Source organism: Ranitomeya imitator, chromosome 2 (assembly GCF_032444005.1).
Source record: "Ranitomeya imitator isolate aRanImi1 chromosome 2, aRanImi1.pri, whole genome shotgun sequence".
Taxonomy (NCBI): Eukaryota; Metazoa; Chordata; class Amphibia; order Anura; family Dendrobatidae; genus Ranitomeya; species Ranitomeya imitator.
Genome location: NC_091283.1, coordinates 481774064 through 481798079, shown reverse-complemented (window position 1 = coordinate 481798079; position 24016 = coordinate 481774064). Strand labels below are relative to the sequence as shown.

Sequence of the window (24016 nt, the reverse complement as noted above, 5' to 3'; positions counted from 1 at the left end):
GTCCCAATACTTTATTCTATATAGTGTACAGTGCCACCTGCTGTAAAAAGTGGTGGTACTATCATTAAAAATAACAGCAATGACACAGGAAGATCGTCGTAGTGGAATCCTCTTTATGTTGGCATTTCAAACTCAAACATGTAAAAAATACATACTTGTTAATATACCATTAGAAAAAAAAGCTGTATACATAAAACGCTGGGAGATTTTTTGATCAGGACAATTTTTGAATTTGCTTCAGTCTTTACTTGAAATGCATTTCATGCAATGGAGTAACAAATTATTATTTGCACAGCTGGACATATGTAGCCTTTAATATTAGAAAAGAAAAATGCTGACATTTTTAAGACATTATTAAGCTCCCTCACCTCTCTGCTGTTTCAGATCCCACCTATGCGAATGTTACAATCTACTTGACATATAAAACAATATATTTGGTTTGTGTTTTTAAGAATTATGGATTGTTTCATCTGTATACAATGTAACCTTTTCATGCACTGTTTCCTTAGAACATATTTATCCATTACCCTCAATGTTTCTGAATGAGGATCATACATTGACAGAGCAAATTACTGAACTGCACTATCACCCTCTAGTGGTCACCTGGAATATTACACAAAGCACTACTTACTGCATCAACCTAGAACAGTGGTGGTGAACCTATGGCACTCGTGCCAAAGGGGGCACACAGAGCTCTCCCTGTGGGCATGAGCGCCGCCTCCTCAGCACTAGCACCGCCACCACTATCTTCAGCCTGCTCGCCATCTCCATCATCACTAGCGCCACGGCCACTCTCCTTTGCACACACCATTCTATCATTATACAGTTTGGAGCACTATGTGGGGCAATTATACTGTATGGCGTGCTATATGAGGCCTGTTATACTGTAAGGAGCACTATGTGGGTTCATTATTCTGTATGGAAGGCAATGCAGGGTCCCGTTATACTGTGTGAAGCACTATGTGGGGCCCATTACACTATATAGAGGACTATGTGGAGCCACTATACTGTATGGAGAACTATTTGGAGCTATTATATTGTATGGAGGACTTTTAGTGCCCATTATACTGTATGGAGGGCTGTGTGGGGATTACAGCTGGAGAATCATACTGTGATGGGGGTCACCATTGTTTGTTGGGGGAATTGAGGGAGTGGGGTACAGTATAGTCATCATACTGTGCATGTGGAGGAATTCACTGTGGGGTATCATACTGTGTTTGGGAGCACTTTATTATCTGTATTTTGTATCCTTTGTTATTACATATTTAAATTAGGCCATTGGGCTACATGCTTTTTACTGCTCTTACATAACATATGATATTGTATTATTCCACTATAGTTCCAAAAGTTAATCATTTTATTTGATAATAAAAAACTGATTGAAGGGGAGACATGATACATTCATTGTTTACGAGTCACAACTTAACCATTAGTTCCCCCACATTACTTTGCTCCTGTGTCCATGCTTCTTATACAGGTGGCAGCTAGTGATGAGCGAATATACTCGTTACTCGAGATTTCTCGAGCACGCTCGGGTGTTCTCCGACTATTTTTTAGTACTCAGAGATTTAGTTTTTCTTGCTGCGGCTGAATGATTTACATCTATTAGCCAGCATAAGTACATGGGGGGATTCCCTAGCAACCAGACAACCCCCACATGTACTTATGCTGGATAACAGATGTAAATCATTCAGCTGCGGCAAGAAAAACTAAATCTCCGAGCACTAAAAAATACTCAGGACACCCGAGCATGCTCGAGAAATCTCAAGCAAAGAGTATATTCGCTCATCACTAATGGCAGCATCACTTTTCAGAGTAAGGATTTACTTTCTGAGTAATGCTGCCACCTGCTGGTTGCATTTGTTACATCTCATGCTAGAATCACAAAATATAATCCTATGGAATCAGTGGATTAGGTAATGGGGGTGCAGAAGGAGGAGCTGAAGGACCCAGACCATCCTCTGTCACACAGGATGATAACAATTTTATAAACTGCAAATTGTATTATTTTACATTATAATCCAGGAACTTTAAGGCAACACTTCAGAAAAAAAAAAAAAAGAGTACAACACAGGCTAATTAAAGGGAACCTGTCACCCCCCCTCCCCCCCAGGCGTTTGTAACTAAAAGAGCCACCTTGTGCAGCACTAATGCTGCATTCTGACAAGGTGGCTCTTTAGTTCTTGGTGCTGTAACTGCAGAAATAATCGATTTTGCAATTTGTCCAAAATACCTTGAAATAGTCCTGGGGCAGGTCTTTCCTCCCTAATGCAGACGCAGCACCGCCGTCACTCATACACTCTTGGCACTGGCGCTGCCTCCTCAGCGTTGTTTTCAACTGTCCCGGCGCCTGCACTGTTATCTTATGCCTTGGGCATGCGCAGTTAGCGCTGCCCGTCTTCTGACATCATTTGATGTCTTGGTGACTGCGACTGTGTGGCCGCGCTGCCTGAGATTCCGCTCCTCATTGTCTTCTGATCTATTCACACTGTGGGGCGGGATGTCGGGCAGAGCGGCCGCACAGGCACAGTCAGCAAGACATCAAATGATGTCAGAAGACGGGCAGCGCTAACTGCGCATGCCTAAGGCATAAGATAACAGCGCAGGCGCCGGGACAGTTGAAAACAACGCTGAGAAGGCGGCGCCAGTGCCAAGAGTGTATGAGTGATGGCGGTGCTGCGTCTGTATTAGGGAGGAAAGACCTGCCCCAGGACTATTTCAAGGTATTTTGGACAAATTGCAAAATCGATTATTTCTGCAGTTACAGCACCAAGAACTAAAAGAGCCACCTTGTCAGAATGCAGCATTAGTGCTGCACAAGATGGCTCTTTTAGTTACAAATGCCTGGGGGGGTGACAGGTTCCCTTTAAAAATAAACTAATAATTTTTCGTTGAAGTGCTTTTTTAGGGTTGTTTGCCATCTTTATGTCTTTCTCTCTATATGGTTCTCGTAATTCTGAGTATATTTTCCATGATACTTTTGACTTTGCAAAGGAGTTTCATCACATTGCTTTGGCTCCTATCTAATGGCAGCAGTGATAGAGCAGTGACATAAAACAGGCTGTCAGCTTACACTGCAGAATGTCAGTATATCTTGTGTGATGCAGTTTCTGTAGCTGTTATGAGCGCCACCTGTAGAAATCCCCTCACTTGCACTCCTTGTGTCACGACTCTGTTGTCAGGTGTCCCAGGACCAGGGGCTCTTTCCCTGTCCCTAACACTAAGGGCACCCTAGCTCACCCTGTCCCCAGATTACTTCTGATGGTGAAGATGCTGGGGCCACGTACTTTGCCTTAGCTCCTGAATTCGCCCTCAGTCTGTACCCTTCTCCCATCCAGGGAAGAGGGGAGTAGTAGCGCACCGTAATACACCAACCAGACTACCAAGGTAATACGAACAGGGATAAAGGAAAATACCAATCATACAAATATACACACACAGGGCCGCCATCAGGGCATGACAGCCATGACTGGCGTATGGGGCCCGGTGGGCAGAGGGGGCCCACATTGGGCCCCGTCTCATCTGCTCACCGAGCCCCCCCTGCAGGCGCTGCGGCACACTATTGACGTGCGGGCCCGTGCCCGCACGTCAATAGTTAACAGTCTCCGCCAGCCAGTCGGAGGCTGGCAGCTGACTTGAGCAGCCGCAGTGCGCAGTCGCACTTCGCCGGCGTCTGACGTCATTGTCCGCCGCCGGCGAGTGCGTCCTTCACCTGCGTCACTGCGTGGAGAAAGTGAGCGTCGCACGCCACGGGAGCATGGCAAGGTAAGGACTCTTTTTTTTTTTTAGAGCGGCGATCGGGGGGGGGGGCCTGGGGCAGAATGCTGGACACACTGGGGCAGAGATGCTGGACAAAGGGGCAGAAAGCTGGACACAGGGGCTTTATGCTGGACAAAGGGGCAGTATTCTGGACACAGGGGCAAATGCTACACAGGGGCAGAATGCTGGACACGCAGGGGCAGAGATACTGGACACAGGGGCATTATGCTGGACACAGGGGCATTATGCTGGACACAGGGGCAGTATTCTGGACACAGGGGCAGAATGCCACACAGGGGCAGAATGCCACACAGGGGCAGAATGCTGGACACGCTGGGGCAGAAAGCTGGACACAGGGGCTTTATGCTGGACAAAGGGGCAGTATTCTGGACACAGGGGCAAATGCTACACAGGGGCAGAATGCTGGACACGCAGGGGCAGAGATACTGGACACAGGGGCATTATGCTGGACACAGGGGCATTATGCTGGACACAGGGGCAGTATTCTGGACACAGGGGCAGAATGCCACACAGGGGCAGAATGCCACACAGGGGCAGAATGCTGGACACGCTGGGGCAGAAAGCTGGACACAGGGGCATTATGCTGGACACAGGGGCATTATGCTGGATACGGGCATTATGCTGGACAAAGGGGCAGTATGCTGTACAGGGGCAGAATGCTACACAGGGGCAGAATGCTGGACACGCTGGGGCAGAGGTGCTGGACAAAGGGGCATTATGCTGGACACAGGGGCATTATGCTGGACAAAGGGGCAGTATGCTGGACAAAGGGGCAGTATGCTGGACAAAGGGGCAGTATGCTGGACACAGGGGCAGAATGCTGGACAGGGGCAGAATGCTGGACACACTGGGGCAGAGATGCTGGACAAAGGGGCATTATGCTGGACACAGGGGCATTATGCTGGACACAGGGGCATTATGCTGGACACAGGGGCAGAATGCTACACGGGCAGAGATGCTGGACACAGGGGCATTATGCTGGACACGCTGGGGCAGTATGCTGGACAAAGGGGCAGTATGCTGGACAAAGGGGCAGAAGGCTACACAGGGGCAGAATGCTGGACACGCTGGGGCAGAGATGCTGGACAGAGGGGCATTATGCTGGACACAGGGGAATTATGCTGGACAAACGGGCAGTATTCTGGACACAGGGGCAGAATGCTGGACACGCTGGGGCAGAGATGCTGGACACAGGGGCATTATCCTGGACAAAGGGGCAGTATGCTGGACACAGGGGCAGAATGCTACACAGGGGCAGAATGCTGGACACGCTGGGGCAGAGCTGCTGGACACAGGGGCAGAATGCTACACAGGGGCAGAATGCTGGACACAGGGGCATTATGCTGGACACAGGGGCAGAATGCTGGACACAGGGGCAGAATGCTGGACACAGGGGCAGAATGCTGGACACAGGGGCATTATGCTGGACAAAGGGGCAGTATGCTGGACACGGGCAGAGATGCTGGACACAGGGGCAGAGATGCTGGACACAGGGGCAGAGATGCTGGACACAGGGGCAGAGATGCTAGACACAGGGGCAGAGATGCTGGACACAGGGGCAGAGATGCTGGACACAGGGGCAGTATGCTGGACACAGGGGCAGTATGCTAGACACAGGGGCAGTATGCTGGACAAAGGGGCAGAATGCTGGACACGGGCAGAATGGAGATACGGGGTATGATGAAAGACATGGGGGCATGACTGGAGACAGATGGGGAAGGATTGGAGACAGATGGGGCAGAATGGAGACACAGGAGGCACAGAATTGGAGACAGATCGTACAGGATCATGGGGCAGGATGGATATGATGGAGACAAATGGGTCAGGATGGGGAGATCATATGGGGCAGAATGGATACTCATGAGGGCAGGATGGGAGAACATATGGCTGACGCCAGGAATGAGACACACGTTGGCCAGGATGGGGAATATTATTACCATAGGGACTAATTTAGGGATATTATTACTGCAGTGATGTATTTATTTTATTTTTTGAGGATACTGTTTTAAATGAGGGGGTGGTCCTGTTACTGTGTAGAGTGATACTATGTCGCCTCTTTTTCTTCATGTGGTGTAATGTAGAAGTTGGGAAAAATTAAGTAATGTATTCTACAAGCAGAGCTCGAGATAACTGTGTTATTTCCTGCAGAGACAAGTCCTGGCTGGATGAAATGATGGCGGTCTGTGCTGGATGAAAGATGAAGGACTTCACCTAGAGATGTCACTGGTGAGTCAGTGTGTTACCTATACACTGACACTATGCACTGTATACTGGGCTCCTGTGTATAATTTCACTAGTGATCACTGTATTATCTGTACACAGACACTGCATACTAAGTACAGATCTCCTGTGTATAATGGCACTTATGGTGATAGTATGGTGCTTTTTTTTATTACTGATCAGAATTGTAGTATTCAGTCACTATATGGTGGTAATATGCGGTCTGATCATGGTGTAGCGGTATTTATTCTTTGTATGTGATATTATTCGATCACTGTGGTGGTAATATGTCATCTGGTCATAGTGCTGTGGTATTTGTTCTTTGTATGTGATATTATTGGTCATTTAAAAAATTGAAATATACCTAAATTGTATTGCATATTTTAACAAATATTTAATAGGTTACAGTAGAGTAGGGCCCGGCCAAAAGTGTCTACCGTGTTATGGTGGCGGCTTAAAAAATATTTTGGCCAAAACAAAAGCTGCTGGCTATATGTGTGATCTGGTGATGGGAACTGTTAATGTGTGATAGGTGAGAAGTGGAGTTTTTCCAAGAGAGAGCGGTGGGACTGTGGACAGTTCGAGGGGTGGAGCGTGGAGGCGGGGCTGGGGTGGAGCCTGGGCGGAGTCTCAATAGGGCCCCGAAAATTTTGCCAATATGGGGCCCCAAAATTTCTAGTGGCAGCCCTGTACCCACATAAACAACAGAGGTAAACACTGGGGAGTGGAGGATGGTGTTAAACCAAAGTAGGAGAAGAAAGAGAATTATCGCACACTCAAAACCTAGCAACAGTCGCAGATAAATCCACCAAATACCTTCTCCAATAACAACCACCAGCCGTGGAGCAAAAGCTATCTATGACAATGAATGCTAGCCAGGGCCCCAATTATACAGGAAATGGGAGTGCCTAACAGTGTACAGCTGAAAGCCTTAACATAGGAAAGCTTCCAGGAGCTCTCAACTGAACAGATTAAACCCTGCACTGCTAAAAGAAGTTTACACCGTTTAATATGAAGGTGAAGTGCTTCTAATCTGTGCAGGAATAGGAGAAATCAGACACTACGTTCTTCTGGCTCCTCTCTGTTGCAGTAAGGCTATGTGCACACGTCCGGAATTGCCGCAGATATTTCCGCAACAATTCCGCAACTGTGCAACGGTTAAAACGCATGCGGAATTGGCATGCGTTTTCCTGCTAAACACTAGCGTTTTGCAAGCATAATTAGCTTGCAGAATGCTAGCGTTTTCCAAGTGATCTGTAGCATCGCTTGGAAAACTGATTGACAGGTTGGTCACACTTGTCAAACATAGTGTTTGACAAGTGTGACCAACTTTATACTATTGATGCTGGCTATGCAGCATCAATAGTAAAAAGATCTAATGTTAAAAATAATAAAAAAAAAGATAATAAATCGCGATATTCTCACCTTCCAGCGTCCCTCGCAGCCTTCCTGCTCCTCGTGATGCTCCCGTTCCCAATAATGCCTAGCGGCAATTACCTCAGATGACATAGCTACGCCATCACAGGTCATTGCCACAAAGCATCACTGGGAACGGAAGCATCGCGAGGAGCGGGAACGCTGCAAGAGACACCGGAAGGTTAGAATATCACGATTTATTATTTTAATCCTTTTTTTTTTTTTTACAGGTATATGGTTCCCAGGGCCTGGAGCAGTCTCTCCTCTCCTCCACCCTGGGTACCAACTGCACATGATCCGCTTACTTCCCGTATGGTGGGCATAGCCACATGCGGAAAGTAAGCGGATCAATGCATTCCTATGTGTGCGGAATCCCTGCGATTCCGCACAAAGAATGAACATGCTGCGTTTTTTTCCGGAATGCGATTCCGCAGCGGGAAAAAACGCAACATGTGCACAAAAATTGCGGATTGCATTCTAATAATAGGATGCTTAATGTGTGCGTTTTTTTCGCGGTTTTATCGCATTTTATAGCGAAAAAATGCAAAAAAAAGAGAAAAATCCTGAACGTAAGCACAAAGCCTTAAACTGTGACACCTTGGCTGCTAACAATGAGGTTAATAATGATCATCTGAGGAATGTCCAACCATACTGAATGCACTTGGGCACACAATATTCAAGTTCCGCTGCTGGCAGCTACCTATGCAATTGCCAACCAATGATGCTCTAGATGTGCATGTTTAGGCCATGCCTACTTCTCATTTTAGCACAAGCAATGTGTAGCTTGATGTCATGTTGAAAAAATGTCTCCTGGGACACCATATGATAACCATATCATACCACATTTTCCTCCATTATACTGTAATAAGGCACCCCACCCCTAAAGACTAATGTTAACATAGAACAATTAAATACTTGAGATTTCCTCAATGAACAAATCACAAACTACAGTTAAAGGGGTAGTCTGGCATAAAAACAATGCCACTTGGGGGCTCCGATGCTCTGAAAATAAATTCTCCTATATATACCTTTTGTCACTACTATGAATCCAGCACTGGCGGCTCTGTGGTCTGCACCTGAAGTGATGATATCAAGGTTGTGATGTCAACTGTCACAAGACCAGTGTGGATTAAAAATATTGAAAACATCCGACAACACACTATGCAAGTCACCTGACCGCTGAAGTCAATTACTTCATGTTATATGTTCATTTGAAAACAGCAGCACTCATTTAACCCATCGCACACTTCACACATAAATGATTGCATTGAACAGATATATAATACCAGTAAAAAGTTTGGACACACCTGTTCATGCTTGCTCTTATTGGAATGTTGACGCATGTTCATGCTGGCCTCTAAACAGACAAAACCTAAGGTAAAAACAAAATGAGGAAATAAACTGCAATAAATAAATGGCAATAGTGCATGAAAATAATATAGGGTAAACATAATTTTGCTTAAAAAAATGTAAAGGCCATCCCATCACGTCAAGGTGAACCTATTCGGGAAGGTCCTAACCTCTAGTATTAACCCCTTTACCCCCAAGGGTGGTTTGCACGTTAATGACCAGGCCAATTTTTACAATTCTGACCACTGTCCCTTTATGAGGTTATAACTCCGAAACGCTTCAACGGATCCTGGTGATTCTGACATTGTTTTCTCATGACATATTGTACTTCATGATAGTGGTAAAATTTCTTTGATAGTACCTGCGTTTATTTGTGAAAAAAACGGAAATTTGGCGAAAATTTTGAAAATTTCGCAATTTTCAAACTTTGAATTTTTATGCAATTAAATCACAGAGATATGTCACACAAAATACTTAATAAGTAACATTTCCCACATGTCTCCTTTACATCAGCATAATTTTGGAACCAATTTTTTTTTTGTTAGGGAGTTATAAGGGTTAAAAGTTGACCAGCAATTTCTCATTTTTACAACACCATTTTTTTTTAGGGACCACGTCTCATTTGAAGTCATTTTGAGGGGTCTATATGATAGAAAATGCCCAAGTGTGACACCATTCTAAAAACTGCACCCCTCAAGGTGCTCAAAACCACATTCAAGAAGTTTATTAACCCTTCAGGTGTTTAATAGGAATTTTTGGAATGTTTAAATAAAAATGAACATTTAACTTTTTTACACAAAAAATTTACTTCAGCTCCAATTTGTTTTATTTTACCAAGGGTAACAGGAGAAATTGGACCCAAAAAGTTGTTGTCCAATTTGTCCTGAGTACGCTGATACCCCATATGTGGCAGTAAACCACTGTTTGGGCGCATGGGAGAGCTCGGAAGGGAAGGAGCGCTATTTGACTTTTCAATGCAAAATTGACAGGAATTGAGATGGGACGCCATGTTGCGTTTGGAGAGCCACTGATGTGCCTAAACATTGAAACCCCCCACAAGTGACACCATTTTGGAAAGTAGACCCCCTAAGGAACTTATCTGGATGTGTGGTGAGCACTTTGACCCACCAAGTGCTTCACAGAAGTTTATAATGCAGAACCGTAAAAATAAAAAATCATATTTTTTCACAAAAATTATATTTTTGCCCCCAATTTTTTATTTTTCCAAGGGTAAGAGAAGAAATTGGACCTCAAAAGTTGTTGTCCAATTTGTCCTGAGTACGCTGATACCCCATATGTGGCAGTAAACCACTGTTTGGGCGCATGGGAGAGCTCGGAAGGGAAGGAGCGCAGTTTGACTTTTCAATGCAAAATTGACAGAAATTGAGATGGGACGCCATGTTGCGTTTGGAGAGCCACTGATGTGCCTAAACATTGAAACCCCCCACAAGTGACACCATTTTGGAAAGTAGACCCCCTAAGGAACTTATCTGGATGTGTGGTGAGCACTTTGACCCACCAAGGGCTTCACAGAAGTTTATAATGCAGAGCCATAAAAATAAAACAAAATTTTTTTCCCACAAAAATTATTTTTTAGCCCCCAGTTTTGTATTTTCCCTAGGGTAACAGGAGAAATTGGACCACAAAAGTTGTTGTCCAATTTGTCCTGAGTACGCTGATACCCCATATGTGGGGGGGAACCACCGTTTGGGCGCATGGGAGGGTTCGGAAGGGAAGGAGCGCCATTTGGAATGCAGACTTAGATGGAATGGTCTGCAGGCGTCACATTGCGTTTGCAGAGCCCCTAATGTACCTAAACAGTAGAAACCCCCCACAAGTGACACCATTTTGGAAAGTAGACCCCCTAAGGAACTCATCTTGATGTGTTGTGAGAGCTTTGAACCCCCAAGTGTTTCACTACAGTTTATAACGCAGAGCCGTGAAAATAAAAAATCTTTTTGTTTTCCCACAAAAATTATTTTTTAGCCCCCAGTTTTGTATTTTCCCAAGGGTAACAGGAGAAATTGGTCCACAAAAGTTGTTGTCCAATTTGTCCTGAGTACGCTGATACCCCATATGTTGGGGTAAACCCCTGTTTGGGCACACAGGAGAGCTCGGAAGGGAAGGAGCACTGTTTTACTTTTTCAACGCAGAATTGGCTGGAATTGAGATCGGACGCCATGTCGTGTTTGGAGAGCCCCTGATGTGCCGAAACAGTGGAAACCCCCCAATTATAACTGAAACCCTAATCTAAACACACCCCTAACCCTAATTCCAACGGTAACCCTAACCACACCTCTAACCCTGACACACCCCTAACCCTAATCCCAACCCTATTCCCAACTGTAAATGTAATCTAAACCCTAACCCTAACTTTAGCCCCAACCCTAACTGTAGCCCCAACCCTAATCCTAGCCCTAACCCTAGCCCTAACCCTAGCCCTAACCCTAGCCCTAACCCTAGCCCTAACCCTAGCCCTAGCCCTAACCCTAGCCCTAACCCTAGCCCTAACCCTAGCCCTAGCCCTAACCCTAGCCCTAACCCTAGCCCTAACCCTAGCCCTAGCCCTAACCCTAGCCCTAACCCTAATGGGAAAATGGAAATAAATACATTTTTTTTTATTTTTCCCTAACTAAGGGGGTGATGAAGGGGGGTTTGATTTACTTTTATAGCGAGTTTTTTAGCGGATTTTTATGATTGGCAGCCGTCACACACTGAAAGACCCTTTTTATTGCAAAAAATATTTTTTGCAATACCACATTTTGAGAGCTATAATTTTTCCATATTTTGGTCCACAGAGTCATGTGAGGTCTTGTTTTTTGCGGGACGAGTTGACGTTTTTATTGAAAACATTTTTGGGCACGTGACATTTTTTTATCGCTTTTTATTCCGATTTTTGTGAGGAAGAATGACCAAAAGCCAGCTATTCATGAATTTCTATTGGGGGAGGCGTTTATACCGTTCCGCGTTTGGTAAAATTGATAAATCAGTTTTATTCTTCGGGTCAGTACGATTACAGCGATACCTCATTTATATCATTTTTTTATGGTTTGGTGCTTTTATACGATAAAAACTATTTTACAGAAAAAATAATTATTTTTGCATCGCTTTATTCTCAGGACTATAACTTTTTTATTTTTTTGCTGATGATGCTGTATGGCGGCTCTTTTTTTGCGGGACAATATGACGCTTTCAGCGGTACCATGGTTATTTATATCTGTCCTTTTGATCGCGTGTTATTCCACTTTTTGTTCGGCGGTATGATAATAAAGCGTTGTTTTTTGCCTCGTTTTTTTTTTTTTTTTCTTACGGTGTTTACTGAAGGGGTTAACTAGTGGGCCAGTTTTATAGGTCGGGCCGTTACGGACGCGGCGATACTAAATATGTGTACTTTTATTGGTTTTTTTTTTTTATTTAGATGAAGAAATGTATTTATGGGAATAATATTTTTTTTTTTTTTCATTATTTTGGAATATTTTTTTTTATTTTTTTTACACATTTGGAAAATTTTTTTTTTACTTTTTTACTTTGTCCCAGGGGGGGACATCACAGATCAGTGATCTGACAGTTTGCACAGCACTCTGTCAGATCACTGATCTGACATGCAGCGCTGCAGCCTTCACAGTGCCTGCTCTAAGCAGGCTCTGTGAAGCCACCTCCCTCCCTGCAGGACCCGGATCCGCGGCCATCTTGGATCCGGGGCTCGAGCAGGGAGGGAGGTGAGGAGACCCTCGCAGCAACGCGATCACATCGCGTTGCTGCGGGGGGCTCAGGGAAGCCCGCAGGGAGCCCCCTCCCTGCGCGGTGCTTCCCTGCACCGCCGGCACATCGCGATCATCTTTGATCGCGGTGTGCCAGGGGTTAATGTGCCGGGGGCGGTCCGTGACCGCTCCTGGCACATAGTGCCGGATGTCAGCTGCGATAAGCCCGTGAGCGCGGCCGATCGGCTATGACGTACTATCCCGTCCAGGGTCAGATAAGCCCAGGGCACCTCGACGGGATAGTACTTCTAAGGTCACAGAGGGGTTAAAACCTTACCATATGTCAAATGACATAAATGTGAATAAGTACCCTATGTTATTTTCATACACTATTGCTATTAATATATTAAAGGGTTTTTGCTCACTTTGTTTTTATCTTAGGTTTTGTCTGTTTAGTGGCCAGTGTGTAAGCATACGCCTTCACGTTGCATGCATACCAATTTATATTCCAGTTCATCTCTTTATGGTTTTTTCAGGGTTTTTTTTGTACTTGTGCTAGTAAGGGCATTGCCTCCTATTTCTTTGAGCTGGCCATTATGTTGATATACCTTCCCACAGCTGGGTGTCCATTAGTCGGGTCTCGGTCCTGCTCCGCCTTTATTCACATTTATGACATTTCACATATGGTAAGGTTTTAATTTCCTTGATAGGGCGTTGATCCAGGAAACTAGTCTGATTACCGCATGTGGAGTCGCGAAGGAATTTTTTTCCCCAATGTAGAGCTTACTCTGCCACATGGTTTTTTTTTGCCTTCCTCTGAATCAACAACATGTTAGGGCTTGTTAGGTTAAGCTATAGGTTGAATTAGATGGACTTAAAGTCTTCCTTCAACCTTAATAACTATGTTACTATGTTACTAATTTAGAGGTTAGGACCATCCCGAATAGGGTCACCTTGACCCAAGGGGTGGCTTTTTACTCTTTTTCATCAAAATTATGTTAACTAAGTACCCTATGTTATTTTCATATACTATTGCCATTACTTTTATTACATTTATTGCAGGTTATATGCTCATTTTGTAAATTCAGATTGAAGGCTGCAAAACTACAAAGAAAAGCAAATGGAAACAAGGTCTAAAGCTACACATGTGAAACAATCTAAAATATGTGTTAAATCTTAGATTCCCCAAAGTACCCACGTTTTACACTGATGACATCTTTATTCCCCCTTGGTATTCTGTCCAGCAGCTTAATCAGATAGTCAGTTTTTCAACAGTCTTGATGGAGTTCTGAGACGGGCTGAGAACTTGTTGGCTGCTTTGCCTTCACTCTGCATAAAACTCATCCCAAACCTTTTCAGTTGGGTTGGCAAGACATGAGTCCTTAAATGAGGAAATCCTTGCAGGTCTTTTCATCTTATCTATGTGAGTCGCCCAACCAGGGCAGTGGGGTACTTGGTACTCGGTCAATAGTGGGACCGACGCTGCGTTAAAGGGGTCCTCTGGGGGATGTTATTGCAGCTCTGATGCTACACTTCCCACAGATGAAGCGGGGTCCTAACATGTGTGACAAGGTGGTGAATGCCGACGAATAAGTGGAGGACACAAGTTGTAAGTCTTTACCTGGTTTACTGTAGTTGGCAGGCCACAGTCCAGGGTACCAGGCACGGATGATGGTGGTACAGCCGGCCCAGAGGCAATGGAGGATTCCCTTTTCCAGTAGAGGTCCATGAGGCTTTCCAACTAGGGACTGCTGTATATGAAGTCCCTGCTGCCTGAAGCTTCCTGCAGAGTCCTCTATTCCCCCTGTCCTAAGACAGGTCCCTGTGTAAGAAGGTGGTGCTGTTATGGACAGTAAGGAACACGCTGTCACTTTAAGAGACTGCACCCTCTTGTCTGGTGTGATGGAATGTTCTGCTTCTCCCCTGCAATAGACTGTGTGAATGAACTGGATTGAACAGAGGGTGGGGGTGGAGCCTGGACAGCATGTGAGAACTGATGCTGCTGTAGAGAGAACTTTGTGCTGTTTGCTGCAAGAGAGGACCCACAGCCTGTAACGGAGTAGACTTGTGAAATTTGACAGACTTTTCCGGGTGCAGCAAGAGTGGCTGTCCTATGTGAGTTTGAGAAGCCACGAAGATACCGAGAAAGGGATTTACAGTTTCCAGGAGCACCTCTACGACCCCGAAGCAAGGAGAAGACCATGTTTCACGGACCTGGCCATGCGCACCACCGTACTAGACTGCTGGGGGGCCCCCGGGACTGGATCTGCGTTCCCAACATCACCGTGAGTTTGTTCCTGTTTTGTGCACATGTCAGGGCCTAGTGTAGGCTTCAATAGTCAGAACACGGGAGCCGTGAGGCCTGCTTATTAAAGGCCAGGGAGGTTATATGTAGAGTAGCATTATTCTTTGTTTATTGTTTGCATTTTCTTGTGTGACATATATTGAGTCTGTAACAGTTGGAGTACCGTGCTATTTTATGGACAAGCTAAAGAATATAACTCATGCTAATTATCTTTTGCCATTGCATACCCATGTTTGCATCTTCCTCATCCACTTCATTCCTTGCCTTCCAATAAATCTACCCTTTGTTGTTTGCACCTCATCTTGTGTACGGTAGTCTTCCTGCACCATGGTGGTCCCCTGGCCATCGCTTCAAGTGGCGCTGCGAGCAGGGTACTGTCACCAAGATGGAGGCAGCAGACAGCAACGGCGGGAATGTTAACGGAGATGCTGTGGGCATTGGTGGAACCCCTGCAAGAACACTCCCTATAGGCACCATATTTAGTGTGCTACTAAAGTTTGACGGCAATAATATGCCACTGTCCGACTAGGTGTCCCGGCTGCAAAGCACCCTGAAGATTTATAACATCAGTCCAGACCTTGAAGCAGACATTGCTTTAACTGCCCTAGAGGGAGAAGCACGTAGAAACGTCTGCCTACAACCAGAACTCACCCGCAGTACCCTGAAGGATCTAGTGAAGTTCCTGGAAGAGATCTACGGTGAGACTGCTAGCGCCGGACACTTTTGCGCCAAATTTTTCTCTAGACTGCAGCGGGAAGGAGGAATTTCTCAGTATGCAACAGCACTGCAAGAAGTGTTAGCGGAGGTGCAGAGAAAGGAGGTGGATGGATTTGGCAACATGGGCTATAAAGACCGGATTCTCTGGGAGCAATTCATTCTGGGACTGCACGGCACATCCTTGAGGTGAGCACTGTCAGAACAGGTCCGGGCAGATCCAAATCCTGGTGGAAACAGTTGCCCCAAGTAAAGAGGAGAGCTACGCATCTGAGGTGATGCGTATCCTGGGCGCCAATACCAGAGGGGACCCAAACCATCAGGAGGTACTGGTCCAGGTGGTGCAAGACTTGCAGCGGTCCCTTGTCAACGTGCAAGAGAAACTGACCCAGATGGAGCGAAGAGTGGGGGAACTACAACAGTCTGACCCACCGTACTCTTGCAACTCTTCTTTGACCCGACCGATAAGGGATCAGTGGGAGCAAGCCCCCTCCCATCAGGCTTCGGAGGCAAGAGGACAGGCTTGAGGTGCCCCCGGCGAGGAGGAGGCATCCAATGCTGAGAATGTGGAGGACGGGGGAACCTTGCCAGAGACTGTCGGAACTATACTCAAGGCCAGCGGAAGCCACCGTTAAACTACCAACCCCCGCAGTAGTGCGGCACTCTGCAGGGAGGTGAGGAGAGAGGCCGATCCATATCATAACGAACACTTGATTGCTGGGTGTCCCATCCTAAGTGCTGAATTCGAGGGAGTTCTAGTGGATTGCCTGATAGATACCGGGTCACAAGTGACGACGATGCCACAAGTGTATTTCAAGCAGCATTTTCAGGCCCTGGCCAAGCCAGAAAAAGAGCCATTGATCCAGTTGTTTGCTGCCAACCAACAACCGATCCCGGTCACAGAGGTCGTGTGGATGAATATTCGAATCTGTGGGCAAGAAGTGGGGAGAAAAGGGATCCTGCTAGTCCCTTACCTATCAAAGAAGATGTGCCTGTAGTACTGGGAAAGAATATCCTACGTGAACTCGATCAGATTATGTTTACCAAACGGGGACCTGGATATTGGAAGAAAGCTACTACACATAAGCCTACTCAAGAAGCCCTTCAATGACTAATCCACGTCTGTGGGACGCAGAAGAGTGTGCCATCCTATCAGACGGTAGGGGTCATCAGGGCTCCTGGTAAAGAACCTGTAATCCTACCTCCTGAGCGAGAAACTATAGTATACCTTCCAGGGGGGACGCATCGCAACCTTGATGGGTTGGAAGTGATTGTTCAGCCTGTGGTAGGCGAAGGAGTGGACCAAGAAGTCATGATAGCTCGTACGATAGCTGTGGTCCAGCGAGGACACGTCCCCATAAGAGCTTTGAATGTGGGCCCAGGGGAGGTCACCCTGCCATGAGGGACAGATCTGGCCCTGGTGTACCTACATAAGGGTGAAGTGGTGAGTCAGAAGGAAATGTCTTTATCGCCGGAAGAAGGTGCGGGATGGACCCTAGCAGTTGCTGCGGGGACCGAAAAGACGCCATCCTCGGAGTGGAGTGGATGGGTCATCCTTGATGAAATGGAAGTGGATGTGAAGGCTCTGGGCCCTGAGCGTGTGCAAGCAATAGAAGTTATGCTGTGGGAAAATCAGGCCACATTCACCCATCACGTCGAGGATTCCGGCTGTACTGAAGCCATCACGCATGAGATAACGATCGGAGAAGCTCGTCCAATTCGAGAACGAGACCGGCAGATCCCGCCCAAGATGTATCAAGAGGTGAAAACATTACTGAGGCAGATGCTGGATTCAGGAGTGGTGCAGAGTAGTCAGTGCCCTTGGGCAGCCCCGGTGGTGCGTGTCAAGAAAAAGGATGGATTCATTTCGAAAACCTGACCTGCACATCCAAACATAGACTGAGTGTGAACAGGTGCTGAACCTAGAGTCGCCAACTCGTATATAGTTAAGTAAATAAGGCAGCACACTGCAGCGCTAGAACATACAAACTTGAAAAACGAAATTTGAACTGCATTACTGCACTAGAAATATGAAAAATGAGAGCTTTTAGCGCATAAAAATGGCCAATTTTATGTGTACCTGGTAGCCTCTTTACGGCATCTCTCTTATACCAGGTCCTACGCTTGCCTTACCTCGCTGAGAATAAACGTCTCCATCTGAATGGGTACATGTGAAAACCTCTTACTAGACTAAAATTCTCTCTCTCTGTGGAGGGGTATTGGACCTGCTGTAATTAAAACACCTGTAGGCTAGGAGGCGGAGTGCACGATCAGAAGGCTAGAGAATACATTTCAAAAACCTGACCTGCACATCCAAACATAGACTCAGTGTGAACAGGTGCTGAACCTAGAGTCGCCAACTCGTATATAGTTAAGTAAATAAGGCAGCACACTGCAGCGCTTGAACATACAAACTTGAAAAACGAAATTTGAACTGCATTACTGCACTAGAAATATGAAAAATGAGAGCTTTTAGCGCATAAAAATGGCCAATTTTATGTGTACCTGGTAGCCTCTTTACGGCATCTCTCTTATACCAGGTCCTACGCTTGCCTTACCTCGCTGAGAATAAACGTCTCCATCTGAATGGGTACATGTGAAAACCTCTTACTAGACTAAAATTCTCTCTCTCTGTGGAGGGGTATTGGACCTGCTGTAATTAAAACACCTGTAGGCTAGGAGGCGGAGTGCACGATCAGAAGGCTAGAGAATACATTTCAAAAACCTGACCTGCACATCCAAACATAGACTCAGTGTGAACAGGTGCTGAACCTAGAGTCGCCAACTCGTATATAGTTAAGTAAATAAGGCAGCACACTGCAGCGCTAGAACATACAAACTTGAAAAACGAAATTTGAACTGCATTACTGCACTAGAAATATGAAAAATGAGAGCTTTTAGCGCATAAAAATGGCCAATTTTATGTGTACCTGGTAGCCTCTTTACGGCATCTCTCTTATACCAGGTCCTACGCTTGCCTTACCTCGCTGAGAATAAACGTCTCCATCTGAATGGGTACATGTGAAAACCTCTTACTAGACTAAAATTCTCTCTCTCTGTGGAGGGGTATTGGACCTGCTGTAATTAAAACACCTGTAGGCTAGGAGGCGGAGTGCACGATCAGAAGGCTAGAGAATACATTTCAAAAACCTGACCTGCACATCCAAACATAGACTCAGTGTGAACAGGTGCTGAACCTAGAGTCGCCAACTCGTATATAGTTAAGTAAATAAGGCAGCACACTGCAGCGCTAGAACATACAAACTTGAAAAACGAAATTTGAACTGCATTACTGCACTAGAAATATGAAAAATGAGAGCTTTTAGCGCATAAAAATGGCCAATTTTATGTGTACCTGGTAGCCTCTTTACGGCATCTCTCTTATACCAGGTCCTACGCTTGCCTTACCTCGCTGAGAATAAACGTCTCCATCTGAATGGGTACATGTGAAAACCTCTTACTAGACTAAAATTCTCTCTCTCTGTGGAGGGGTATTGGACCTGCTGTAATTAAGACACCTGTAGGCCTCCTAGCCTAGGTGTTTTAATTACAGCAGGTCCAATACCCCTCCACAGAGAGAGAGAATTTTAGTCTAGTAAGAGGTTTTCACATGTACCCATTCAGATGGAGACGTTTATTCTCAGCGAGGTAAGGCAAGCGTAGGACCTGGTATAAGAGAGATGCCGTAAAGAGGCTACCAGGTACACATAAAATTGGCCATTTTTATGCGCTAAAAGCTCTCATTTTTCATATTTCTAGTGCAGTAATGCAGTTCAAATTTCGATTTTCAAGTTTGTATGTTTTAGCGCTGCAGTGTGCTGCCTTATTTACTTAACTATATACGAGTTGGCGACTCTAGGTTCAGCACCTGTTCACACTGAGTCTATGTTTGGATGTGCAGGTCAGGTTTTTGAAATGTAGTCTCTAGCCTTCTGATCGTGCACTCTGCCTCCTAGCCTACAGGTGTTTTAATTACAGCAGGTCCAATACCCCTCCACAGAGCGAGAGAATTTTAGTCTAGTAAGAGGTTTTCACATGTACCCATTCAGATGGAGACGTTTATTCTCAGCGAGGTAAGGCAAGCGTAGGACCTGGTATAAGAGAGATGCCGTAAAGAGGCTACCAGGTACACATAAAATTGGCCATTTTTATGCGCTAAAAGCCAGCGTCGGACTGGAGCTCCTTGGGCCCACCAGAGAAAATCATTCTTTGGGCCCACTATGTAGCTACATAGAAATAAATACAAGACCACTGATTGTGCCGTAAAACACGCTAATATCAGGATATAATATAAGGTAGTACACGTTTTAATGATATAGCAGGGGTTTTAGTAGCCCCCCTCATAGGGTTGGGGGTAACCCCCTCATAGAATATAATGCAGCCCACCTCTTAGAATATAATGTAGCCCCCTCATAGAGTATAATTCCCCCCATAGAATATAATGCAGCCCTCATATAGTGTAATGCAGCCCCCTCATAGGGTATAATGCAGCCCACCTCATAGGGTATAATGCAGCCCACCTCATAGGGTATAATATAGCCCCCATAGAATATAATGCAGCCCCCTCATAAATTATAACACAGCCCCCCCATAGAATATAATGTAACCCCCTATAGAATATAATGCAACCCCACATAGAATATAATATAGCCCACCTCATATAGTATAACACAACCCTCCCCCATAGAATATAATACAGCTTACCTGATCTAGTATAACACAGCCCACATCATAGAATATAATGGAGTCTTACAGAATTAAGGCCACCACGTTGGGGATGGGACTGTGGCTTGTCCCCTGATGTCGCAAATGCGGTGAAACATGTTGAGGGAACTAGTGCAATAAATTTGTATGTCAAATTCTGCCAAATTAGGGTATGTTTCCACGTGCAGGAAACGCTGCGTGTTTGATGCTGCATAGAGACGCAGCGTCAAACACGCAGCGTCCAGATGTTACAGCATAGTGGAAGGGATTTAATGAAATCCCGTCTCCACTATGCGTGGTAACACGCACCCGGCGGCCCTGCGACTCCGGACATGCGGTGCGTCTTTTAAGATCGCAGCATGTCCGTATATCTTGCGGCGATGCTGCCCCGCTGCAAGGTATAACACAGGGCTCTATGTGTGGGGTGCGATGATGCCGGATGTGTGCAATGAACACATCCAGCATCATCGCGTCTCCAGAAGGGGGCGGAGCTTAGCACAGAGCGGGTTTGCCGCTCCGACTAAACCGCCGGCCATCCTGAAGGTGGACACGTACCGTAAGTGTTAGCACTCCACAGTGTTACCCATTAAGTATAAGAAATCCAGCATCGAGCACTTTACTGACAACAAATTTAGGCAGATTAGGGACCTCAATTTTTAGACCCTAAAGCAATTTTTAACATTAATATAATAAAAGACAATTTTAGGGCTTGATAGTGAGCGTTTATTGGGAATTCTCCCCAATTTGTTAATAATGCTTCCCTCCAAAGCCTTTTTCAATCTTCAAATAGAAAAATAGATTTGTGTCTGAATTTTGCATAGACACATGGTGTTTGTGAAAATCAGAGGCAAGTGAACAGCCCCATAGGCTATAATGGATGTAGAAAAAAAAAATAGGGACCTGTTCTATGTGAGAAAACCACAGACAGAACATGTACGTGCAACATGGATGTCTGAATGAGGTCTAATCACTGATGTTGCAGTTCATCACGTGCCCCCCTGCAACTGATGCCGATACAACTAAAGGAGCTGTCTGCTCAAAACACAGTGATGAGCTATTCATCAATATTACGTTGTTTGTGGTCAGATTCCCACGCTGACCAACTGTCGGCCGCCAGAATGCGGCCGACCAGGACGGACGACGCGACGATGAGGATTTTCTTTCTCCATCCAACAGTTGGCGGCAATATGCAAACACTTTCCATAGAGCTGCAAAGTGCGGGAGATGCTGTGTAGCAGGCGCTGCCGGGTACTGCAAAACGGCTGCAGCTATGAGGCCATGTGCACATGCTGCAGATTCCATTGCGGAATTTTCTGCAGCATTTTTGATAAATCCACAGTGCAAAACCGCTGCGGTTTTTATTGCGGACTTATTGCGGTTTTTATTTTGGTTTCCGCTGCGGTTTTTCACCTGCAGTTTCCTATTGGAGCAGGTGAAAAACTGCTACGGATTCCGCACAAAGAATTGACATGCTGCGGAAAAAAAAAAACGCTGCGTTTCCGTGCGTTTTTTTCCACAGCATGTGCACTGCGGATTTCGTTTCCCATAGGTTAACATGGTACTGTAAACTCATGGGAAACCGCTGCGGATCCGCAGCAAAATCCGCAATGTGTGCACATACCCTAAGAGCCGGTCTGATGTACCCAGCAGTGGCTGCTACACATTCAATGGAACGACTATTGCAGCTACATTCACCACTATAGCTGACCCAAATAACAGCAGATCAGTGGTGTGGGGGCTGGATGTTGGACGCCAATAATCACATTATTATAACTGGACCCCTGGATAGGTTATCAATCAAGTTTTGACTGTCCAACACCAATAAATTATACAATTTCTCACATAGAAGTTAGATACTGAACACAATCACCCTTTATATAACTTTCCATTGAATCTATGGCAATTTTGCTGTTCTGGAAGCGACTGGACAAGGCTTCCTGGCCACATGTTCTGCTTATCTGAGAGACGGGTGAAGGATTTATGGCTCCCTCACTGTCTGAACATGGCTGCTCTCCTCCTCAGGGCACTGCAGTGTAGTGAGGGGCTGCCAGACACAGGAGGGGACAGAAACAAACAAGGTTTCCTTACAGCAGGTCTGTACTTTTCCGACTGCTAGTGAGGCTAGTAATGGCTGCACAGGCACCAGTCTCCTCTCCAGCAGTAACAGACATCATGAACTACATCAGCCTGTCACCACTGAGAAGCAGTCTCCCTGCCTGTGCGGCCATTACTACCCTAAGAAAGCAGTGGATATACAGTAACACAAACTGTTTTCTCACCTCTCTTTAGTCTGCTGCTCCCAGTCCCAGCATGTTAGTGATGCTGATGGCTCCCAGGCTCCTCTCATGCCGGCAGTGTGAGAGAGGCCTGTCTTCTGTAGAGGATTGAAGCCGGTCATTTACATTTAAAGGAGCAGCATGTCTAAAGCATGAGGCAGCCCAAAACTGCCTCTAAGACCAGCCTGGGTGGCAGTGAGTATTCTTCTTCAGTAGCACTTAGCAGGCAGTGTTAGCAGGCTTCCCAAGGCTGATCAGGTGTGCCGCTGCTAAAGAGAAATGGGCGTGGAAAGCAGTGAATATTCATTTCTCTTTAGCAGCGGGCACATGTTTAGCCTCAGCAGCAGCTCCTGCCTCTGTGACCCGCTGCTCCCCCTTCCCTCACTCACGGGTTGCTTAGTGTGCCGCTGGGGCCCTGGAGGCAGCCCAAGGTAGCTGCCAACCCTGTGTGCCAGCAGGGGTCAGTGCCTAGGCCCACCGGAGGATCCTCCGGTTCTCCGGTGGGCCAGTCCGACCCTGCTAAAAGCTCTCATCTTTCATATTTCTAGTGCAGTAATGCAGTTCAAATTTCGTTTTTCAAGTTTGTATGTTCTAGCGCTGCAGTGTGCTGCCTTATTTACTTAACTATATACGAGTTGGCGACTCTAGGTTCAGCACCTGTTCACACTGAGTCTATGTTTGGATGTGCAGGTCAGGTTTTTGAAATGTATTCTCTAGCCTTCTGATCGTGCACTCCGCCTCCTAGCTTCAGGTGTTTTAATTACAGCAGGTCCAATACCCCTCCACAGAGAGAGAGAATTTTAGTCTAGTAAGAGGTTTCACATGTACCCATACAGATGGAGACGTTTATTCTCAGCGAGGTAAGGCAAGCGTAGGACCTGGTATAAGAGAGATGCCGTAAAGAGGCTACCAGGTACACATAAAATTGGCCATTTTTATGCGCTAAAAGCTCTCATTTTTCATATTTCTAGTGCAGTAATGCAGTTCAAATTTCGTTTTTCAAGTTTGTATGTTCTAGCGCTGCAGTGTGCTGCCTTATTTACTTAACTATATACGAGTTGGCGACTCTAGGTTCAGCACCTGTTCACACTGAGTCTATGTTTGGATGTGCAGGTCAGGTTTTTGAAATGTATTCTCTAGCCTTCTGATCGTGCACTCCGCCTCCTAGCCTACAGGTGTTTTAATTACAGCAGGTCCAATACCCCTCCACAGAGCGAGAGAATTTTAGTCTAGTAAGAGGTTTTCACATGTACCCATACAGATGGAGACGTTTATTCTCAGCGAGGTAAGGCAAGCGTAGGACCTGGTATAAGAGAGATGCCGTAAAGAGGCTACCAGGTACACATAAAATTGGCCATTTTTATGCGCTAAAAGCTCTCATTTTTCATATTTCTAGTGCAGTAATGCAGTTCAAATTTCGTTTTTCAAGTTTGTATGTTCTAGCGCTGCAGTGTGCTGCCTTATTTACTTAAGAAAAAGGATGGGACCATCCAGTTCTGTGTAGATTACAGGAAACTCAATGCCTGCACTGTTCGAGACTCGTATCCATT

At 45.8% G+C, this 24016-nt stretch overlaps 1 long non-coding RNA gene across 1 annotated transcript in view; it reads right to left on the bottom strand.

Moving 5' to 3' along the window:
• LOC138664559 (uncharacterized) overlaps positions 1-22712 on the bottom strand; it is a 264837-nt gene extending 242125 nt beyond the window's left edge. The window contains exons 1-2 of the long non-coding RNA XR_011318363.1: positions 22470-22712; positions 8724-8788 (exon numbers count right to left, since the gene is read on the bottom strand). This is a non-coding gene — a long non-coding RNA (uncharacterized lncRNA). The remainder of the gene's footprint in view (positions 1-8723; positions 8789-22469) is intronic.
• Between the last annotated feature and the right edge of the window lie 1304 nt (positions 22713-24016).